This window comes from Durio zibethinus, chromosome 18, assembly GCF_047325235.1.
Source record: "Durio zibethinus cultivar Kanyao isolate XHJ-2024 chromosome 18, ASM4732523v1, whole genome shotgun sequence".
Classification (NCBI taxonomy): Eukaryota; Viridiplantae; Streptophyta; class Magnoliopsida; order Malvales; family Malvaceae; genus Durio; species Durio zibethinus.
The window spans coordinates 5,810,241-5,836,548 of NC_143179.1; positions in this window are offsets into that span (position 1 = coordinate 5,810,241).

The window sequence follows — 26,308 nt, forward strand, 5'->3', positions numbered from 1 at the left end:
TAAATATTTATATTATATTTTAATTAATTGTATATTATAATTAAATTAGATTATTATTTAATTATAACAATTATTTTAATTTTAAATTAATAAGTAAAAATTTTAATTAATTTTAATTGTATAAATAAATTAGATTTAATATTTAAAATTAATATATATATATATATATATTATAGTATTAAATATAACTAGTAAACATATATTTAATAATAATTATTAAAATATTTGTTAAATGTTTTGAAAATTAATAAATATAATTATTTATTTAATAGTTATATTAAATTAAAATCAATAATTCATATTAATATCTTTATTTTATTATCATACAAGCTTAATCATAATATAATTTATCTAATAATTATGGTTTAATTAGTAAAATATATAATTATTCCAATAATTGGGTTTAATAAATAAGCATATTGAACAAATAATTTTCTTAATAAAGTTATAATCTATTAAATAATAATGATTAGATTTAATAATTTAATTAATTTAAATATTAATTGAACAATTAAATATTACTATATATAATAACTATATTATATAAGAATAATAATTTTAATAAAAATATTATAATTATTGATAATAATTTATTAATTATTTCACAATTATCAGTTTAAATTAATTTAACAAAATAGCTTTATTTTCTAAAATTTTACTTATTAATTTATATTATTTTATTCAAAATACGCTTACGTGAACAAAACCAATTATTTTATGACAAAATAAAATGTCATAATGTTTTGAAATAGATAATTGTTTAGATAGTCATAACTATTTCAACTTGATCGATAAGAAAATTTATTTTTTTTATTATGTTACTCTTTAATTTTTGGAATATTATTTATTTATAATTAATTATTAAAATCTATTTTAAAATTAATATTATATTTATAAAATTATTAATTTGAAACTTATATAAAAGGCTATTTAATAAATATAATTATAAAATAATTAATAATTTAGTTATATTAATTAAAGTAGTAATTAGTTATTATATGTAAAGATAAGATAAATTTAAAATATTATTATTTATTATTATAAATAATATACTAATAATTTATAGCTAATTATTAATATTATATAAATATAATTATAAATATTAATAATAGATCCATGGTAATTATTTAAATTATATAAATATTAATTTAAATATAAATTAATATTTATATAATTAAAATTTATCTTATAAAAATAATTAATTAAATTAATAATTATAGTTATATAATTAAATACTTATTTAATTTAATAACAATTATTACTAATATTTATATAATATTTAATAACACAAATATACATTATTATTAAAAATAAAATATTTTTTTATTATTATCTAATTATATTAACTATAATAGTTGTATTTATTAATAACTAATAATTATTATAAATATCTTATAAATTTTTAGTAAATATTATTAATAATTTATAATATTTGATCTATAGTATAATATAATATTATATAATTTATAGTTTAATATAAATTATAAGTAACAATTTATAGTATGACTAGAATAATATAATATATTATGATAATAATTAATTATTATTAATTAATATTTTATAATTAATTTATAATTTATATTTTAAATTATTAAATATAATATAATATATTATGATTTATTAATAATATAATTAAAGTATTTAATTAATAATTAGTTTTATGAATAACTTATTAGTTAATATTACTAGTTATACTAAACTATACATTCTTCGAATAGTTTATAAATTATTAGATTAGTTATAATCGATAATTATAACAATAAATTTGAATTAATTATCTTTAATTATTATTTTATGTTATTAAAACAAAATTGGTTTATATAATGTTAATAATTAATAATTTATAAAATAAATTATAATTATATTAACATATTTATTTCACTGTTATTAATAGATTATTATATATAAGTTATAAATTTAATTATAATTAAATTATATATTATTTTTTATTAATTTTTTATTATTGTTTTAACTATAAAATTGTTAATTATTTATTATTATATAATATATTAATTAATAGTTATACATTTTATTTTAAAATAGTTTATAAACTATATCAAATATTAATTATAATTAATTTTATAAAACAATTGTTAATTATTAATATCATTATATTTATTAAGTTATATATAATGATAAATTTATATAATCTCATATTATAGTAATAATATTATTATAATTTATGATTATATTTGAATAATTTCTAATATTAATAATTTGATATTATTTATAATATACTATTTGAACAATAGTATAATTAATAATAATATATAATTCAATATATTATCAAGACTTAATATTAATTAGTAATATTAATAGTATATTAATTTAAATAACAATTAATCATATATATAAATTTAATATTATTAATATTTTAAAATAATATTTCAAAAATTAAAGAGTAACAAAATTAAAAAAATAAATTTCTTATTGATCAAGTTGAAATAATTATGACTATCTGTTTAATATACCTACTATGAAAAACAATAATCATATTTTGCTTAATGTAGCTAATATGAAAGTGGCTAGTGTCTTAGGATGCTTCATTGAATTAATGAAGCTGTTTCTTTTTGTTGTGTCAGTAATAAAACATGAAAATGTTATTATTCATTGTTATAATACAATTAACATGTCAATTATAAGAAATAGTTGATATTTTTATATCATTCAAAAGAGCAATGAATTTCATAATATTGATTAAATTCTATGCATGAAAATACAAATAATTTTATGTACCTTACTTTGAAGCGAAGCAAGAAATTCTTGAGAACTATATATCATATTATTACATAATATTTATTATTTAATTTATAAGCATAATAAATTAGTATAATTTATAGATATTGTTACTATGTTAATTTAAAATTGTTTTAAATTAATATTTATTAAATAAATCTAATATTATATATTTATAATATATAGTCAAATATATAAATACTTTACTAAATTTAATAATAACTTATAAATTATATTAATAATCTATTTTATTAATAATATTAGTTATTATTAATTTGAACATATAATAATATTTAAATATTATTAACTTATATCGTATATAATATTTTATATAATTTATAAATTATAAAATAATACAATTATATTTAAACTAATTATAATATAATTAGTTTATATTAATTTAAACTATAAATAATAAATAATATTATTGTTTAATATATTATATATTAATAATTATTAATAATATTATTTTATTTGAAATAAGCTATTATAATCAACTATCATAATATTATATAATTATAATATAATTTATAAATTATTCAAATATCACTTATTATTATAGTCATTTTTTATATTATAACTATTAATATTAGTTAATATTATAAGTATAAACTTATAAATTTAATATTATAACCTTAACTATTAATACCTTAATATAATTATAATTATTATAATTATTTAATAATTATAATAAGTATATAATTAGTATAATCCTATAATAAGTTCTTACTTATTTTTAATTATAAAAATAATTAATAGCTATTTATAGTTTATAAAATAATTATTATAACTATAGTATTCTAATTGTTTATTATAATATTTTATAATATATGTATTATTAATAATATAAGTATAACTAGTAATATTAACTAATAAGTTATTCATAACACTAATTATAATTATAACTAATTATTAATTAAATATTTTAATTATATTATTAATAATTCATAATATATTATATTATATTTAATAATTTATAATATAAATTATAAATTAATTATAAATTATTAATTAATAATAATTAATTATTATCATAATATATTATATTATTCTAGTCATACCATAAATTGTTACTTATAATTTATATTAAACTATAAATTATATAATATTATATTATACTATAAATCAAATATTATAAATTATTAATAATATTTACTAAAAATTCATAAGATATTTATAATAATTATCAGTTATTAATAAATACAACTATTATAGTTAATGTTATCAAATAATAATATTATAATAGTTATAATATTATCAAGTTATTATACTATTATATATAAAATAATTTATATATAGTTATTTGCTAATTATAATAAATTATAATTATTTATTATAAAAATATAATATAATAATATAATATTATTAATTAAGATAATTAATTAATAGCGTAATAATAATAAGAAAATTTTATTATTAAATATTTAATAATTAAATAATACTGTAAGTAAATTAATTATAATTAAAGGTTATTAATAATTAAATATAAGATATTTAATTGATTATTTATAATTCTAGAACTTGTTATAAATGAATTATTAATTATATAATATATTAAATTTATATATTAAATAATCTAGATAAAATATATTATAATACATGTAATAACCTAAAGTGGTTATTAAATATATTATGAATTTTCAAATTATAATTAAATATTATTTAGATAATAATAATAAATTAAATATGAATTAATATTATCATTATAATTAAATATTTCTATTTAAATATTAATTCAAATAATTAATTAAATAATTAAATTATTTACAAGTTATTATAATAATATAAAAATTTAACTACCTAATTATAATTATATGTAATTATAACAATATAATTATAATTACAATTTATATTTAAACGATTAATAATTATAATTTAAATATTATATTTTAGTATGATTAAGTATTAAATATAACTAATATGAAGTTATAAAAAAGTTTAATTATAAAATTAGTTATATAATTAGCACTAAATAATTAATAATAATTAATAATATTTTAATTATAAATAATAATATCAATTATATTAAAATATTAAATATAAAATTTAATAATAAGCTATTATTATTAATAATAATTTAATATAATTCACTATTAATTCATTATAAAATAACAAAAATTATATGTAAATAGATTTATTTTTATTATTTAATATATATTGTTAATTAAATATTACTAAATTAAATTTTATAAAATTATGAATAATAATTATCTATTTGATTAATTAAACATAATAATATTAAAATTATTATATAGATATTATAGTATAAATATTAATTTATTAGTAATTTATTAATAAGTAAAATTAATATTATAATAATTTGATTAGTTTAATTAAATTATTAATTAATTTAGTATCAAGTGATTTAATTTTAAGATTAAGTTATCTTATATAATTAATATCAATTAATTATTATTTAATTAATAATAAATAATTTATTGTTATATTATTATAAACAAAATTTATATTAATAATTCTAATGATTTTAGTTAATAAATATAATTACTATTATAATACTTACTATAAATAAATAAATAATAATTAATTAATTATAAAATTATGATATTATAAATTATTAATAAATTTAAAAAATATTATAATTACTTAAGTTATATAATATTAATATATTATAATTTTAACATATCATAAAATATGTTAATAACTATACTAATAGTATATGTTAATAATTTTAAATTTTATTATATTAACAAATATCATTATTAATTATTATTGATAAAAAATATTAATTAATAAATTAGTTAAGTTTTAAATAATATATATTATTTAATATATAATTATAATATTTTATAAACTTAATTTTTAAATTTGTTATAAATTATATATTCATTAATTATAATATATTTATATTATTAATTTTTTATTAAATACTAATTATTAATAAATAGTATATATTTAGTATATAATATAATTATTATTTATAAGTAAAATATTTACTTTAATTTATAATAGTTATAACAATTAATGAATTTTTTATATATATAATAATTAAATAAATTATTTAACTATAATTATCTATTTAGAATTATAAAAGCTTATAATATTTATAACAATATATATTTTTATTAAAATATTTATCCGATGATTCATAATAACTTGATATGTCGCACGACCTTTGTGCGACATAGCATAAATTAATTTAATTAATTATTAAATTACAAAATAATTATATTAACCCCTTAAATATATTATAATAATTAAATAATATTATAATAAAATGTAGTATTATATAAAATTATATTATACTAAATTATTAAATATTATTACTATTTTAAAATATAATGATAATGAAATAGATATAATTGAAATAGTTATGAATTAAACTATTATATAACAATTATATAATTAATTAACTTATTAAACTAATATCTAATTACTATCGATTAGTACTTATTAATTAACTAAATTATTTTTTTCAATTATTAATATAACTGATTGTATTATAATTAATCATTATAATTATAATTTAAAATATAACATTTAATAACTATTAATTATTAATATATTTTATTATAATAAATAACTTTTATTAGTTATTTATTTATTTTAGTAATTATAAAAATTAATCAAAATTATTTTATCAAATTATATTAATGAGTAATTAATATAATAATATTATTAACAATTGTATATTAATCTATGACATTGAATTAATTAATTCATATGAGATTTATCTAATTAAATTATTTGTATATTAGTAATAACCGATTCTTAGTTATAAATCTAATTGTATTTTATTTTAAATATTATTTTATTTAATTTTAATAATCAATTTAAAATAAATATTATATTCAATATATATTAAATAATATAAAAGAAGTTAGTTTAATTATATACATATAAATTGTTAAATATTAATTATTAATTATAATTTAATTAACTATTGAAAATATTTATTTTTATATCAAATAGATTCGTATTTTAAATTATTATTTAATAATAATTATTATAATAGTAATAATATTATAAAATAATATTAAATCTAAGGGGATATATATAATTAATAAAATTATTAATAGGTATGAATAAATAATTAGATTTATTTGTATTAATTGTCCAAATTAAAAATAATTAATTATCTCAATTTAAATTATTATAATATATTAGTTTTGATAATATTATTAATACGATAATAATAAATATTTATTATAATTATTATATATATTAAAACAGATTTAAAATAGTAATTATTTTATATTTTACATATTAGTAATGTTGTAATAGTTTAATAGATATAATAATGATAAACTGTATTATTATCTTAATTATTATTAATTATAACATTATTATTATTATCACAATTAAAGTTAATAATTATTTTAATAATTTATAATACTAATAATATTATAATTATCGTAAAAATTACTAATAATGATTATCTTTAATTAATATTATATAATAGAATTTAATATGAATAATTTATTAATAATAGAAACATAATTTAAATATTTATTATATTTATCATTAAAAATTAATATATATAATTATAATATAAATTTATTATTTATACTATTATATAAATATTAATTATTGGTAATAAATATTAAATAATATACTAATCATTCTTAATATATTTAGTATTATTTACTATATTATAATTATTAATAATTATATTATGACTATTTGAACAATTATCTATTTAAAATTGTTATGAATTTAAATTAGTCATAAAATATTTTAAAATATTTAACTAATATTAAATATTAGTAATATTAAACAATATATTATATATTGTATTAGCTTATATAATAATTAATATTATTAAAAACAATTGTAAATATTTTAATTATTGTTATTAATTAATATAAGTTAATTTATTAATTAACATTTATTAATTAGTAAATTAATAATATATAATTAATTAATATTTGATTTAATAAAATAATTTTAATTAAACAAAATAATTTAATAAATTAGTGTTATTTTATTTTGAATAAAATATTTCATATTATTTGTTAAATTATAAAACTAATTTATTAGCTTAATTATATATTAGATAATTATTATAACTAAATAGTATAATAATTAGTTATTATTAGCTTATAATTAATTTAATTAACAAAAATAATTTTTTGTCATATAATAATTGTTTTAGGAAATAATAATTATTTCATTCTAAATATTTAATATAATTAATAAATTATTTATTTATAAGTAAGTATAATATTAATTTATAATAATACAAATTGTGTAATGAATTTTAAATAGTATTATAATTGTATATTTAATAAATTTATTACAATTAAATTAGTTAATAATTTTATAATAATCAAATAATATAATAATTAAATGTATATCTTTTGTTTTGTCATAAAACAATTGTTTTTTTATCATAGAAACCTATTTGGAATAAAATAATACTAATTTACTAATATTTCAAAAATTAATAAAAGATTTAAAAAGTTAATCTATTTACTGAAACAATTCAAATAGTTATGACTATTTGAACAATTATATATTTCAAATTGTTATAACCTTTTGTTATCTCATAAAACAATTATTTCTATTCACACAAGTTTATTTGAAATAAAATAATACTAATATAATAATATTCTAAAAATTAATAACTAAGAAATTTAAAAAATAAATTTGCTTATTGAACAAGTTCAAATATTTAAGGCTATATGAACAATTTTTTATTTCAAATCGTTATAATCATTTGTTTTGTCGTAAAATAATTTTTTCATTTCTTAGTAACTTATTCAGAATAAAGTAAAAAAAATGTATTAATATTTCAAAACTTAATAAGCAAGAGATTTAAAAAACAATTCAGTTTGCCTAACCAATTAAATAATTATGACTATTTAAACAATTATCTATTTCAAATCGTTATGTTCTCTTATTTTGTCATAAAACAAATGTTTATTTATTTATTATTTATAAATATTTAATTAACTTAATTCAGTTAATTTTAATAAATTAAATTATTTCTTAGTTACAATTATTATTATAAATACTTATAATTTATTATTAATTATATGAATATTGATTTTAATTTAAATATTTTAATTATTGATTTTTATTAATTAATAGATATCTAAAAAGATTTATTTTTTAGATCTATTATTAAGTTTTAAAATATTATAGAGTAGTATTATTTATTCCAAACAAACTTATATGGACAAAAACATTTGTTTTATGATAAAACAAAAGGTTATAATTATTTGAACTGGTTAGGTAAGCATAATTATTTGTTAAATCTCTTATTAATTTTTGAAATATTAATAAATTCATTTTATTTTATTCTGAATAAGCTAGTATGAATTAAAAAATTTGTTTTATGACAAAACAAAAGATAATAACGATTTAAAATAGATAATTATTTATATAGTCTTAACTATTTAAACTGTTTCAGTAAACAAATTTATTTTTTAAATCTTTTAGTTATTAATTTTCAGAGTATTATTAGATTAGTATTATTTTATTTCGAATAAGCTTGTATGAACATAAATAATTGTTTTATGACAGAACAAAAAAAGGTTTATTTTTTAAATAACTGATTTAAACTATACATTTTTTCAAATAGTTATAACTATTTAAATGGGTTTGATAAATAAATTTATTTTTTAAATTTCTTACTTATTAACTTTTGAAAGATTAATAAATTAGTATTATTTTAGTTTGAAGCTTGTATGATAAAAAAAATTGTTATATGACCAAACAAAATGTAATATTATGTTTAAATATTAAATTAATATATATATTAATTAGATAAAACTAATTTATTATAATTATAACAAATATGAACTTGTTCGATAATTGATTTAAGAATTTATCAATTTATTAATAATATATAAATTAATTAATTTAATTATTAATCTTTCAAAAGTTAATAAGTAAGAAATTTAAAAAATAAATTTATTTTTATACATATTATAATTAATTAATATATTAACTTTAACATCAATATATTATAAAACTAATATAATTTTGATATATATTTAATTATATAATAATTTTGATGAAATAATATAATATAATTTTATTAACATTCAAAAAATTAATAAGCAAGAAATTTTAAAAAATAAATATGTTTATCGAGCAAGTTCAAATAGTTATAACTATTTGAACAATTATCTATTTAAAATCATTATGACATGTTGTTTTATCATAAAACAATTGTTTCAATTCAATAAAACTTATCGAAAATAAAATAATATTACTTTATTACTATTTCAAAATTTGAGAAGTTGGAGATTTAAAATATAAATAAGATTATTGTAATTATATTAAATTATTAGTTAGGACTAATAAATAAAAATTTAATTAATTATAATTAAACAAATCATAATTACTATAGTTATTAATTTTTAAAATAAATTAATTTGTATTATTTTAATTGAAATAAACTTTGTAAATTTAATTATTAATTAATTATAATTAAATTCATAATTAATCAAATAGTAAAATATTATTATATTATTTAATAATTGTATACAATTATAGTTTTTATGAATTGAAATAATTAAAAATTGAAATTATTTATAATTATTAAAAATAATTTTAATTACTATTAGAATAATTATCTATTTCAAATCATTCTGATATTATATATTATTAATTTTAATTAATTATAATATTATTAATATTATACATATTTATTTAAAATATTAATATAATTAATAAATTATTAGTAAACTAATAAGTATAATTATTATTTTTACTAATTTATTATAATAAATTTAGATATATAATTAACTTCATATCTAATATTCACTATTAAATATTATACTATATAATAAATATTTATAATCCTAACTAATAGTCTAATATTATCTAATCTAATAATATTTTTAATAAGATTCTAATAGTAATTAATTCTAATAGTCTATTTATATTCTATTATAAATAGAAATTATATTAGGTATGGGTCTCAGAGATGCCAAATATAATTGTTTTCAAAATTATTTTTCTTTTAATAAACTTATGCTTTCTATAGTCTCCTTTTGTTTAGTCATAAAATGATTGTTTCAATTCATACATGCTTATTCAAAATAAAATAATACTAATTTATTAATATTTAAAAAATTAATAAGCAAGAAATTTTAAAAAATAAATTTGTTTACCAAACAAATTCAAGTAGTTATGACTATTTGAATAATTATTTATCTAAAATCATTATGACCTTTTATTTTACCATAAAACAATTGTTTTAGATCATAAAAGCTTGTCCCAAATAAAATAATATTACTTTATTAATATTTTAAAAATTGATAAGTTAAAAATTTAAAACATAAATCAGTTTATCAATCAATTAAATTAATTATGGCTATTTGAACATTTATCTATTTCAAATCATTATGAACTTTTGTTTTTCATCATACTAGCTTATTTGTAATAAAATAATATTAATTTATTAATATTTCAAAAATTAATAAGTAGGAGATTTAAAAAATAAATTTGTTAATCGAACCAATTCAAATAGTTATGACTATTTGTATTTCAATTTCTTATAACCTTTTGTTCTTTCATAAAACAATTATTTCTATTCACACAAGTTTATTTCGAATAAAATAATACTAATGTAATAATATTCTAAAAATTAATAACTAATAGATTTAAAAAATAAATTTGTTTACTAAACCAGTTCAAATAGTTAAGGCTATAGAAACAATTTTTTATTTTAAATTGTTATGATATTTTGTTTTATTGTAAAATAATTTTCACTTAAAACTAAAAAATAATTTAAAGTAAATTAATTTTAAATAATTATTTTTATTTAGGATAAACTTTAAATATTAAATATTAATCTATATATTAATATTTAAATTAATATAAAAGTAATATTTAAACTATTGCAATATTTAATAGATATAATTAATTATAACATAATAAAGTAGTAATTTAAATAATTACAGTTAATATCTATATTTTAATTGTTAATTTATTTTATAATTAGATTAAATAATTAGATTTATTTGTATTAATTATTAAGCTATTGCAATATTTATTACTTAAAATAAATTTTAATATTTATTTTTAATTTAAACAAATTAATATATTATAACAATATATATTAATTTTAATATTTATATTATATTTTAATTAATTATATATTATAATTAAATTAGATTATTATTTAATTATAACAATTATTTTAATTAATTTTAATTATATAAATAAATTAAATTTAATATTTAAAATTAATATATATTATAGTATTAAATATAACTAGTAAAAATATATTTAATAATAATTATTAAAATATTTGTTAAATATTTTGAAAATTAATAAATATAACAATAATATTAAATAATAATGATTATAAACAATATTAATTGATCTAAAAATTATATTAATTAATTTAATATATAATATTATAATAAGTTATAGTATAACTTATTATTATAAGTATATATTATTATAATTTTATTTATAATAATAACAATTAAAGTTATTAATTATTTTAATAATTTATAATACTAATAATATTATAATTATCCTAATAATTACTAATAATGATTATCTTTAATTAATCTTATATAATAGAATTTAATATAAATAATTTATTATATTTATCATTAAAAATTAAGATATATAATTATAAATATGTAATTAATAGTATAATTTAAAATTTTAACAAACTATTTAAACTATAATTTATGTATATTATAATTGATTAAGTTAAATAACTTAACTAATATAATCTAATATTATATAATTATATATTATAATAATTTAATATTATTAAATTTATTGATTAATAATTTTGGATTATAATAAGTCACAAAACAATTGTTTCTGTTCATACAAGATTATTCAAAATAATATAATTCTAACATAATTATACGATTATAATTTATAATTATATATATTATAATTACTAATCAAATACTTGTATATAAATTATAATTATATACATTAGAATTATATATAAAGTACAAAAATATAACTTAATGGAGTAATTCAATATTATATTATAGAAATATAAATTGAATTTAATTTTATAACTTGTATTATAATTTGATTATAAATTGATTACTATATTAATTAAATATATATTATAATATTATATATAATATAATATTGTTAATTATATTCATTAGTTATGTAAATTAAATATATTTATATTGTTATAATCAATTAATTTTATAATTGAATATTTAAATTATATTTGTTTTAAATTATACGAATTAATTGTTATTTTTTTAATTATAAATATTGATATTATTAATTTCATATACTATATTAATATTATATTATAAAAAATAATATAATTATTAAAGATTATAATAATTTAATAGTATTTATTATAAATTAATATTTATATTTTATTAATAATATAATATATGATAACCATTTGAATTGGTTCGGCAAACAAATTTATTTTTTAAATCTCTTACTAATTTTTGGAATACTATTAAATTAGTATTATTTTAATATGAGTAAGCTTATATGAAAAGAAACAATTGTTTTATGGTAAAATAAAAATCATAACAATTTGATATAAATAATTGTTCAAATAGTCATAACTATTTGAACTGTTCCAGTAAATAAATTTAGTTTTTAAATCTCTTATTAATTTTCAAAATATTAATAGATCAATATTATTTTATTCTGAATAATTTTTCATGATAAAAAACAATTGTTTTATGACAAAAAAAAGGTCATAACTATTTGAAATAGATAAATGTTCAAATGGACATGACTCTTTGGACTTATTTAGTAAATAGGTTTATTTTTAAATCTCCTACCTACTAACTTTCAAAGTATTAATCAATTAGTATTATTTTATTCCGAATAAACTTGTATGAATAGAAACAATTGTTTTAGGACAAAACAAAAGATCATAACTATTTGAAATAAAAAATTGTTCAAACAATCATAACGATTTGAATTAGCTTTGTAAACAGATTTATTTTTAAAATTTTTTACTTTCTAATTTTTGAAATATTAATAAATTAATATTATTTTATTTTAAATATACTTGTAAGAACAGAAACAATTGGTTTATGACAAAACAAATGATCATAACTATTTGAAATAGATAATTGTTCAAAGAGTCGTAACTATTTGAATATGTTCAGAAAATATATTTATTTTTTAAATTTTTTGAAATATTAATAAATTTATATTATTTTATTCAAAATAAAGCTTGTTTGAATAGAAACAATTGTTTTATGACAAAACAAAATGTCATAACAATTTGAAATAGATAATAGTTCAAATGGACATGACTATTTAAATTTGTTTGGTAAACAAATTTTTTTTTAAATCTCCAACTTATTAATTTTTAGAATATTAATTGACTAGTATTATTTTATTTTGAATAAACTTGTATGAATAGAAACATATGTTTTATGACAAAATCTAACTAAGCTTGTATGAAAAGAAATTAATCATTATATTTAATTTTATTTATTTACTTATCAACTATTTAATTAATAGTTTTTAAATTACTATTAAAAATAGTCTCTAATATTTTGTTATTAAAATAAAGTATGTTATTTATATATTATAATTAATAACTTATAATTATTATATTATTTAATAATATAAAATTGTTTAATTTTACTAAATATATTTTAAGATTATTTATATAAATTAGTATATAAACTATACTTTGATAAGATTAATTTATTCTTATAAATTAATATACTTTATTAATATGCTTTATTAATAATAGTATTAATTATTAATATAATTAATGTTATTATTAATATAATTTATTTAATTATTATAATAATATTATTCAATATTAATTAGTATTATATTTAAATATAATTTTATTAAATTATGATAATAATATAATTTAGAGATTTAAGATTATAAAAATATTTACAATAATTACTATTTATAATATTAATTATTATAATAATATAATAATTTATTAAATTAATATTTTATAATTAATATATCTTAAATATATTTATATTTAATAACTATTAATAATTATAATAAATATAATTATTACTTAATTATAATATTAGTAAACAATTATAGTATATAATAATATACTTAATTATAATTAATCAAAATAAATAACTTCTAATATTAATATTTATAATAATTTATAAATTATTTATAACTATTTATAAGTTATTTAAAATATTATAATAGTACTAATTTATCTATCATATAATATTATTATAATTAATACAATTATAATAAAACTAATAGTTATATAATTATAACTAATTATTTATACTATTAGAATAATTATTAAACCAAATTTCTATTAATAAAATTTATATTTAGAATAATTATAATTAATATTATTATCTATTACAATATTAAGCTTGTATGAACTTATTAATATCTGATAATGTTATCAGATAAAAAAATAAATTATATTTAATTTATAATTCAAACTATTTAACATTAAATTTTTGTTTTATTTATTTATCAATAAATTTAATTTTTGAATTATCAAATAAATATTATTTTTAATTTGAAATAAATATAATTTAATATTTAAAGAAATTATTATATAAGCAATAAATTTAATATTACATAATTATATAAATTTATTGAATTATAAAAAATTAATATTGTATTAATAATTAATTTAAATTAATATATTATATTATTCTATTTTGATTTAATATTATTGATATAACTTAATATATTATTGAATTAATTAATTAATTATTATTGAATAATTATTGATTTAAAATTAAATCAAACAATATATAAATATTATTAAATTTATATAAATTTAAATCAATTTATATAATTCTATTTATATAAATTTAAGTTAAAATTTAATAATATTTAATATTAATAATAACAAATAGTTATACAAACTTATAAATAATTAAGTTGAATTGTTTAATGTTATAATTTATTGCTTACAACTAATAAATTAACTAATATTAATTAATAACAATAATTTAAATATTTACAATTGTTTCTAATAATATTAATTATTCTATACAATATATAATATATTGTTTAATATTACTAACATTTAATATTAGTTAAATATTTTAAAATATTTGAATATTAATTTTAAAATATTTTATAAATATTAATTCATTGATGATTTTTATAGTCAATTATTTTGACTATTTATTTATTAAAATTAATATTTTAACTTGATCTATTGAATAATATATATTGTTTATAATTAAATAAATATAATATTTAATTAACAATTACAAAGAATATAATACATATTAATATTAAATTATAATATTTATTATTTAATTAAATTTTATTAATATTATGTTATTTAAATATTTTAAAATTAATTAATGATTGATCTATACCATTTAATTATTTTTAATATTAATAATTATTATAAATATTTAAAAATTTAATATTATTATCAATTACTATAATAATATTTGAATACATTTACTTATTAATTAATATTTAAATGTTGGTTTAATAAAGAATACAAGATCCTTTCTATTGCCTATAACAAATAAAATTAATATAATATGTTATTAAACTAATACAATTAATCAACTATAATACATTATAATAATTAATTATATAATATAGATTGAATTTGTTTAATTCATAGCTTATAATGTACTATCGATTAGCACATTAATATTTAATAATATTAGTTAATAATAATAATAATATTATTATTATTATTAATTTAAATTAATAATAATAACCATGATAACAAATTATATTTATTATCAATAAATATAAAATAGATTATTTCAATTAGTGTTAATAAATTAGTGTATTTTGAATAGTAAATTACAAGCTTATAATAAATTAATTAATTTATTAGTTAATAAAATAGTATTTTATTAACAAATACAAATAACTTATATACTAATTTATTACAAAAATATTATGAAATTAATTATCTATAGTGTTTGAACGATTATCTATTTTAATATTAATTATACTAAAATATTTCATATTATAACTATTATTTAATTAATAAAATAGATATTATAATATGAATATATGTTAGCTTCGGATTAAAATAATACCTATTGTTTGCTAACAAAATTATATTTATTTATAATTATTATAAATGATAAGTAATTTAAAATTGATAATAAATAAAATTTCTTATAACCATAAATTTGAATTAATAAATTATTATTAATACCATAATTAATTAATTAACTAATTTGTGCTAATTACAAATTATAACTATTAATTTACCTAATTAATTAATTAGGTATATTAATAGATAACTTGCATTGGTTTATTAAATAATAATTATTAAAAATTATATATTTATAATTTATTATAATTATAATATTTAAATTATAGAATATAATTTCTTACTATAATTAAATATTATAATTACATTAGATAACAATTGTCATATAATTGTTATATAATTATATTATATTTATTTGTAACTTAAATTTTGATATTAAGTTATTAATATATATTAATAATTATGTATTGGATTTATTTTAATATCTTAATAATTATCTATTTTGTTATATTAATAATTAAATTACTAACAATTATTGGATTAGAACTAATGGCCTTTTGTTACAAATTAAAAACTAATTAATTAAGTAATTAATGTATTAAATATAGTATTATAGAATTAAACAATTATAGTAATAATATATATTATTTTAATTATAATTAAAATATATTATATATAATATAATATAACATACATGTCAAATATGTATTATATTTTTAGTTATAAAAAAATACATTTATAGTGAACAATATTAATCATAGTCATTTATTTATATAACAATTATATTAATAATAATATTAATTATTTATATATTCTTAATAAAGTATTATTATGTTAAGTTTATACCAATAATATTTATTTTTATATAATAATATTAATCATATTTATTATAATTGAATATCTTATCTAATAGTAGACAAAATATAATAATTATATAATAATTTAATTATTATATTTAATAATAATTGTTATTAATTTAAAATGAATTAGATTAATATTTAAGGATTAATCATGAAATTTAATCTATTATATGAATTATAATAAATAGTGAAAATATAATAGTAATTATAATACTATATAAAATAATAAATAATAGTTTATAAATAACTTGTATAGAATAATTTAATATAATGAATTTAAATTAATTAAATTAAAATTTTTTATACAATTGTATAATTAAATATTAATAATTTTGTATATTAATTAAGTTATAATTATTATTAATTTAAATAAATAATTTATTATTAATTATATTTAATTAATTAATATTATTATTATTATTGGTTATTTTGGTTATATATATAATTATATTAATATAGTATTATATTAATTATATTATATTTAAATTTAAAATAAAATAGAATATAATTATTTTTAAATATAAATTGCTTATTAAATAATATATTAAAGACAAAATATATTAATAATATAAATTTATTTTTAATACAATTTATAGTATTATTAACATATTTATTAAATATTAATGAATAAATATACTTATTATATTTGATTAAAATTTTTTATTATAATATAGTTAAAGTATATATTAACTAAATTGATAAGTTAATAAAAGATTTCAAAAAATAATAATTAATTTATTTACTAATTAATAATTATTTATCAATAATTTTATATTTATTAATTAATAATAATTAAATATTTAATTAAAATTATAGTTATTTAAATAATTATAAAATACTTATTTTATAGATTATATTATATTAAGTTTATAAAATTACTAATTTATATAATTAATAATTAAATATTTAATATATTTATTTCAAATAATAATTGATAGTTAACAATTGTCAAAACAACTCATTGTTTTAATATCAATTCTAATTTTTATACTAATATTATTAATTAATATTAATTAATGTGTAAATTAATTATTATATTAAGTAAAACTAATAATATTTAACATATTATGAATGATTTTTTAATTCATATAAGATAATTAGCTAATTTATTAATGTTAGCCTTGAATTTATCCTTATTTTAAAATGACAAAACATTAAACTATATAAGCTTGATCAAGATTTTGAAAAAGATTTATTTAGCACATGTTTTTAAGTTTTATATTTTGGTGCTAAATAAAGAATATGATCTTTAAAGCTTAAACAAACCTTTCTTTGTTTTCATATTTCTCAAACCAAATCTACCATTAAAGATTATTTATTTAAGCTTAAATGAAAGTCCAATTGTTGTTTTTAAAGTGAACTTATTCATTTTGGACTTAATACAATTTTGACAATATTGGTTTTGAGAAATAGATTATTTCTAAGAAAAGATTTTAAATTTTTACTAGACACTCTGCAGTTGTCAAAAAAACTGCACAAGGGATAAATTTAAAAATTCACTATAATTCATACTCAATGAATTAGGTGATGAATTTTATATGGATCTTTAAGTCTAGTTTCTAAATCTTCAAACAGTTTGTGATTTGGATTTATATAACTCAAGATATGATCAAATTAGTGAGTAGAATGCAAAACAGGAGACAACCACCTAGCCATTGATAGGATCAATCCCCTCATGGAAGGGATCAATTAGGTCATGTTTTTTAAGCATGAAATGGCATAAAACTTGAACTAATTGATCCCTTCAAGGAAGTGATTGATCAGGCCTAGGCAAAATCACACTAACGGCTATTTTTTCATGCTTTCAACGACAATTTTCTTCTCCCAAGCATCCCCAACGCCTACTCCTTCAATTTCTCTATAAATTGGGCACTCCAACACACCAAGATAGCAAGAGCCAATAAGCCATATTTTCATTCTCTCAAAGAATCAAGAGTTTTTAGAGCTTCAAAGTCCATATCTTTGTATTTATTATATCCAAATTATATTTGTTGTTCATTCATCATTTTTTTGTACTTAAACTTAGCAAACACTTAGCCTTAGAGAGGTTGTTCTATTGTTTACAAAATTACCTTTGATATACAAGGGTGGAAGAGAACAAGAGGTTAGGTATCCTCTTGAGAGCTTTGTAGTGAGATTGGATAAAATACTACAAAGGGTAAAGGTTTCTATCTTAACCTTAGAAAGAAAAAGATAGGTTGTATTTTTAATTCAAGAATAATGGATTGAAGCCTTGATGTGGACAACCAAGAAAAGAGAACGTAGGTGCCTTATGAAGAAGGACCGAACCTCTATAAATCATTGTGTATGATTTCTCTATCTCTATCTCTTTTCAATTTATTGTTGTTTATATTTGATTTTTGGTTCATTGATTGTTTTGGTTGCATTATATTTTCATCAAAAGTGCTTATTGTTTTAATTTCCATTCAACTATATTGAAATTATTATTTGAGAAGAATTTGGAGAAATCCAATTCACTCCCTTTTTGGATCATCATCTCACCTAAAAAGCTAACAATTGGTATCAGAGCTTTGGTCTCTTTTTTGTAGGTTTAACCACCTTGAGTAAAGATCCTATGGCTCAACTTAGGTTTCAAGATGGTGAAGAAGTCCTCAAAGCTCCTATGTTTGATAAATTTGAATTTTGTGAATGGAGAAAAAGAATGAAGATGTTCATTATGGCTCAAGATTTTGAAGCATGGAATGTGATGGAAAAAGGGCTTAATACTCCTTCCAAAGATGCAAAATATATGAAGCAAATAATAGATGATGCAAAGGCCAAGTGCATTCTCTATGGAGCTTTAGATGATTACAACTTCAACTTGGTCTCAAAATGCTCAACCTCAAATGAGATATGAAGAAAATTGGATCAGCTACATGAAAGACAAATTTCCAACCAATATCCATCATGTCTCATGGCTATTAAGGAACAAAAGGTAACCTCTAACTCTTGTGATTTAAACTCTTATACTTTTGATGAGTTACAAAATGCTTACAATGATTTAGTAATTGAGTTTGAAAATATGCATTTGAAACATAAGAAAATGATTTCAAAATTGAATGTTGAAAATGATCTTTTGATGAATGCAAAAAATATTTTAGAAAAAGAAAATGAAAAGTTGAAAATAGATTTAAAAACCTCTCGAAGTAGAAATGAAATTTTAGAAAAAAAATTTTGATTTGAGAAAGAAATTTGATGAATTGATGAATGAAAAACAAAAGCTTTTAAAGAGTTCATTAAGTACTAAAATGATTAAATGTAATTTTTATAATTTTCATGGTTATACTATACATACTTGTCCTATTAGAAGAAAAGTCTCATTTAGAATTAGGCAAGTATGGGTTCCTAAAGGAACAAAAGGCTTGGTCACTAACTTTCAAGGACCCAAAGCAATTTGGGTACCAAAAATCAAATGAGATTCTCTCTTGTAGGTGTGCTAGAGCAAGGAGCTAATGATGTGAGATTGAAGATTGAATACTCTAGACACATAATGGAGATGGGTAACCTCTAAACTTTTATTTGAAGAGAATTTGAATTTGGTTACCTATTCTTGATGAGATTTGAATACTTGATTGATTATGCAAAATTTTGGTTGACATTGATAATAAGACATATGTTGCATAATCTTGAGAAAAAGTGAGCTTGAATTGAATTGCACTTATTTTGAGAAATATGCATAATAAGAATTGACTTTTTTTTGCTTATTTCTAATGCCAAACGATCACTTGAACAACTTTGTTTTGTCATTTGAAATTTGTTGGAATGGTTCAAGTTGGTTAAAAATGAGCTTGACTAGTTTTGAGATTTATTGAGATATTTTTCAAACAAAAATGAGTTTTAAAGTGCAAAAATTAAAATCCTAGAATATTAAGCTTTGAATGATTTATCCTATGGTATTTTGCATAAACATACTTGTTTGAATTATTTTGGCATGATCACATTGATTTGTGATTGTTGAACATGCCTATATGACCATGATGTTTAAAATTGCTTAACTTGTTTATAATGCTTGGATCTTGTGAAATATTGTTAAAACTTGATTATTTTATTCTCAATTGTTTTAACTTTTGATTTGTGATTTTAGAAATTGATGATCATCTTGTGCTTAAATCATATATATTGATGTTTGATTGTTCATCTCTTGACTTCTTATGAAATAATCTTGAAATACGATTTAATTCTTTATCCTTATTAATTCAAGTTTTATTTCTTCTCTTGTGTTGATGAATTGATGAACTTTATGTGCTTAAAAGATATATATTGATTCTTTGTTCATCTATGTTTTTGGTCAAGATATGTGCTCATATGATGATTGATTCAATTTGACTTTAATGCTTGTGGTTTAAAATGCTTGAATTGTTTATCTCTTAATTGTGAAAGATATTTTGTGAAATATGCTTATTTTTGTGCTTAAATGTTTTGTTGATTTTGTAAAATATTTTGATCTTTGTGCTCAATTGATATATCTCTTGATTTGTGATTTTGAATATGATGAACTACTTGTTTATAAATGAAATATATTGTTTTTGTCAAGTGTATGCTTATGTGATAAATGTTACTTATCTTTTACTTTACATGCTTGCAACATGACTTAAGTGAGTGATTTTCTTATAATGTTTATTTTTAGCTTAAGTTATTGTTGATTATGGCCTATAATTTGTATAGACATATTTATGCTTTTGTGCTGAAATTTTATTGAATATATTTTTAATGATAAATATGTCTTCCTTGAGTTTTATTTTATTTTATTTTATTTTCATATGGCCTAAAATTTATTTTGACATATTCCTTAGTGATTTATTAAATATATATGAATATTGAATATGTCTATTTTGAGTTAATGAATGATCTAAAAGGCTTGATTTTTTCACATTATAATTAATTAATAATATTAATAAATAAATAATTTATATAAATTATTTGATAATTTACAAATTGTTTAATACAATTTAATACAATATAATTATTAATATAACTAACACAATTAAATAAATAACAAAATAGTATATTAAATTATTATAATTAATTAATTATAAATCTATAATTATTATTTAATATACAATTAAATTCTTCAAATAATTATGGCTATGTCAATAATTTAGTATGTTATTATATAAATTATTTATAATAATAATTAATATTATAATATTATTTATTTGTTTCGTCATAAATATTATTTAGTAAATATTATTCTCTTATATTCAATATATTCAAATATTTAAAGTAATTGTTAATAGATTAAAATATTACACAATTAAATATTATTAATTAATATTTTAATATTAATTTGTAAAATATTAAATTAAAATTATTTGAAATTAAATTTAATTAATAGAAAATTAATAATCTATTAACATATTTATTAATTTTAATTACAATTAATAGTTATTTTTAATTTTTCAAATGTTAATAAATTAGTATTAATTTATTCTGAATAAGTAATATAAATTAACTAATTACTAATATAATAACAAATATAAGTTGCTATTCAGACTTAATATAATTATTAAACTTAATTTATTATTTAATATTTATAAATATATAATATAATTATTTCAGTTCATACAAGTTTATTAATAATAATTTAAGCAATATAAATTAATTATAAATTATTATCAATAATAATAAGCTTTATATATTTATAAAAATATATAAATATTTTCAAAACCTAATTATTTGATATGGTATAATTAATATAAATAATTTATTAATATATTATAAATAATTATTTAAATTAATACTTATAGTCATTACTTTTTAATTAAAGTTTTGTATAATAATATACAAATAATTTACAATAATTTAAAATAATTTCAATAATAGCTTATTATTAAATTTAATAAATTATCATAATAATATTAATTAAATTATTAAACAAATAATTTTATAATTAATTAATAATAAGATTATAAAATTATAATAATTTATATAAATTAAATATAATAAATTATTTATTAATATTATTAATTAATCAGTATAAAACATATAAATATGTTTATATGAACAAAGATATATTAGTATTAATAACTATTATTACTTAATATTATAAATTAAGTTATATAATTTACTAATAATATATAAGTAAATTATATATGTAGAACCATATAAATGTTTCGGTTCATAAAAATTAAAAAATTATTATTAATATATTCAAAAAATAATATTAAATAGAAATTGTATTAATTATAGTTCTAATTATTATATAATTATTTGTTTAGTCCTTATATAATTAAATTAATAATTTAGATTTATTATTATTATCTTATAATAATATTATATAGTTAATTTTAATACTATTAATATTACTAATTTATTAATAGTTTTTTATAACCCAAATTTAAAATTATATATTTTGAATCAAAGCTTATTAGGAATAAAATAATACTAATCTATTAATATTTTGATAATTAACAACTAAGAGAATTAAAAATAAATTTAATTTTCAAATTAGTCTAAATATTTAAGACTATATGAACAATTATCCATTTCAAAATGTTATGACCTTTTGTTTTGTCATTAAACGAAAAGAATTTATTAATATTTTAAAAATTAATAAGTAAAAGATTTAAAAAGTATATTTTTGTTTACTATTAAATAAACATAACAAACTATTTATTAAGTAATTTATTAATAAGAGATTTAAAAACTAATACTAATCTATTCATATTTAAATAATTATAATAACATAATTAATTAAATAAATACTTAATAATTTTAATAATAAAAACTTAATTATTCAATATTAAATTAGTATAATATTAACTAATTTACAAAATTTAACAATTAATATTAATAAATTAAGCAAACATACAATTGGTTAATTATTATATTAACAATATTAAAATATAATATTTTAATTTAATGATATTTATTTATATTTATTAAAATTTAAATATTTATAAACTATATTATAAATATAGATAATATATATCTCCACTCATATAATAGTAATATATTATGTTTTAATCTTTATATTATTTATTATATTATAATAATATATACAAGTTTATATTATATACAAGTTTATATTATAATAATATATACAAGTTAATTATCTTTAATTAATATTATATAATAGAATTTAATATATTATCTTTAATTGATTCATTTTTTAAATCTATTACTTATTAATTTCAAAATATTGATAAATTAGTATTACTTTATTCTGAATAAGACTGTATGAACAGAAATAATTATTTTATGACAATACAAATGGTCATAATGACTTAAAATAAATAATTGTTCAAATAGTTTTACTTTTTAAATTTCTTACTTCTTAATTTTTAAAATATTAATAAATTCATTGTTTGTTCAAATGGACATTATAATATTATAATGAATTATGAAAATAATTAATAAGTATTAATCTAATTTATAATAGTCGTATATTTAAATGATATTTAATTATTTTAATTAAATTAAAAAATAAATTTGATTAGTACTATTATTTGAATAGTTTACTAAATTTATATAATATAATTAATTTAATATTAAACAATTGCTATAAATAATTACTTTTTGTTTATTTATAATTTATTATATATTACTTAATATTTATATAATATTATTATAATAATAAAACAATTCTTTTTGTTCATGCAAAATTATTCAAAACAAAAAAAAAAATACTAATTTATTAACATTCAAAAAATTAATAAGTAAGAGATTTGAAAAAATAAATCTATTTACTAAACAAGTTCAAATAGTTATGATTATTTGAACAATTATCTATTTAAAATTGTTATGATTAAAATATTTAATCTATTTGATTTTTGGTAATTAGTTTTAATATAAATCTTTAAAAATCTAATTATCATACCTATTATTAATTTTTGACTAATTATCATAATTATTATCTATATGGCTTTTTTGACTAATACTTAATTTTAAAATTAATAAGAAAATAAACTGCCCAGCTTTAAAAAATATAACCACTTAGTTATTAATATCTATTAATAAATATTTTTAATAGATAAATTATGATTAATATTTAAATTTAAATACTTTAAAATTAATTAATGATTGATCTCTATCATTTAATTATTTTTAATATTAATAATTATTATAAATATTTAAAAATTAATATTATTATTAATTAGTATAATAATATTTGAATACATTTACTTATTAATTAATATTTAAATGTTGGTTTAATAAAGAATACAAGATCCTTTCTATTGCTGGAACAATGCGACTATGTACAAATGTGCTTGAGTAGCTTGTCGGTTCACAAGTGGTCACTAAGGAGCCAAGTGTGTGGCTCTTACATACATTTTAGAGGGTTCCAAGGCCCCTAGACACATACAAGGTCAGTTAGAGAATTTCTAGAAAGGAGTTGGTTATACCTTCTTATATATTTAATCTGATATAAATTTATTATTTATATATAATAAATATTAATATATAGTAAAAATTAGATAATATTATAAATATTATAATTATAGTATCATAATATAATTATTAAGATTAAAAAAATTAATTTATTATATATAAATATATTTGATATTTTAATTAATAATAATAAGTTAATAATTATATTTAAATATTATTTTAATGATATATTATCAATTATAACTATCATTATAATTTATTGCTAATATTAATATTAATTAATTTATTAATTATTAATAATAATAGTTTGTATTATATAAATATTTAAGTTCACTAAGATTAAATTATTTATCCATAACTATTTTTAAAAATAAATCAAATAGTTAATTTAATAATTAATAATAATTATAATAATTTATTAATTGTATTATAGTATTATAATAATATTAATATTTTAATATTTTAATATTATTAAAGATAATTTATATAGTTATATTTATTA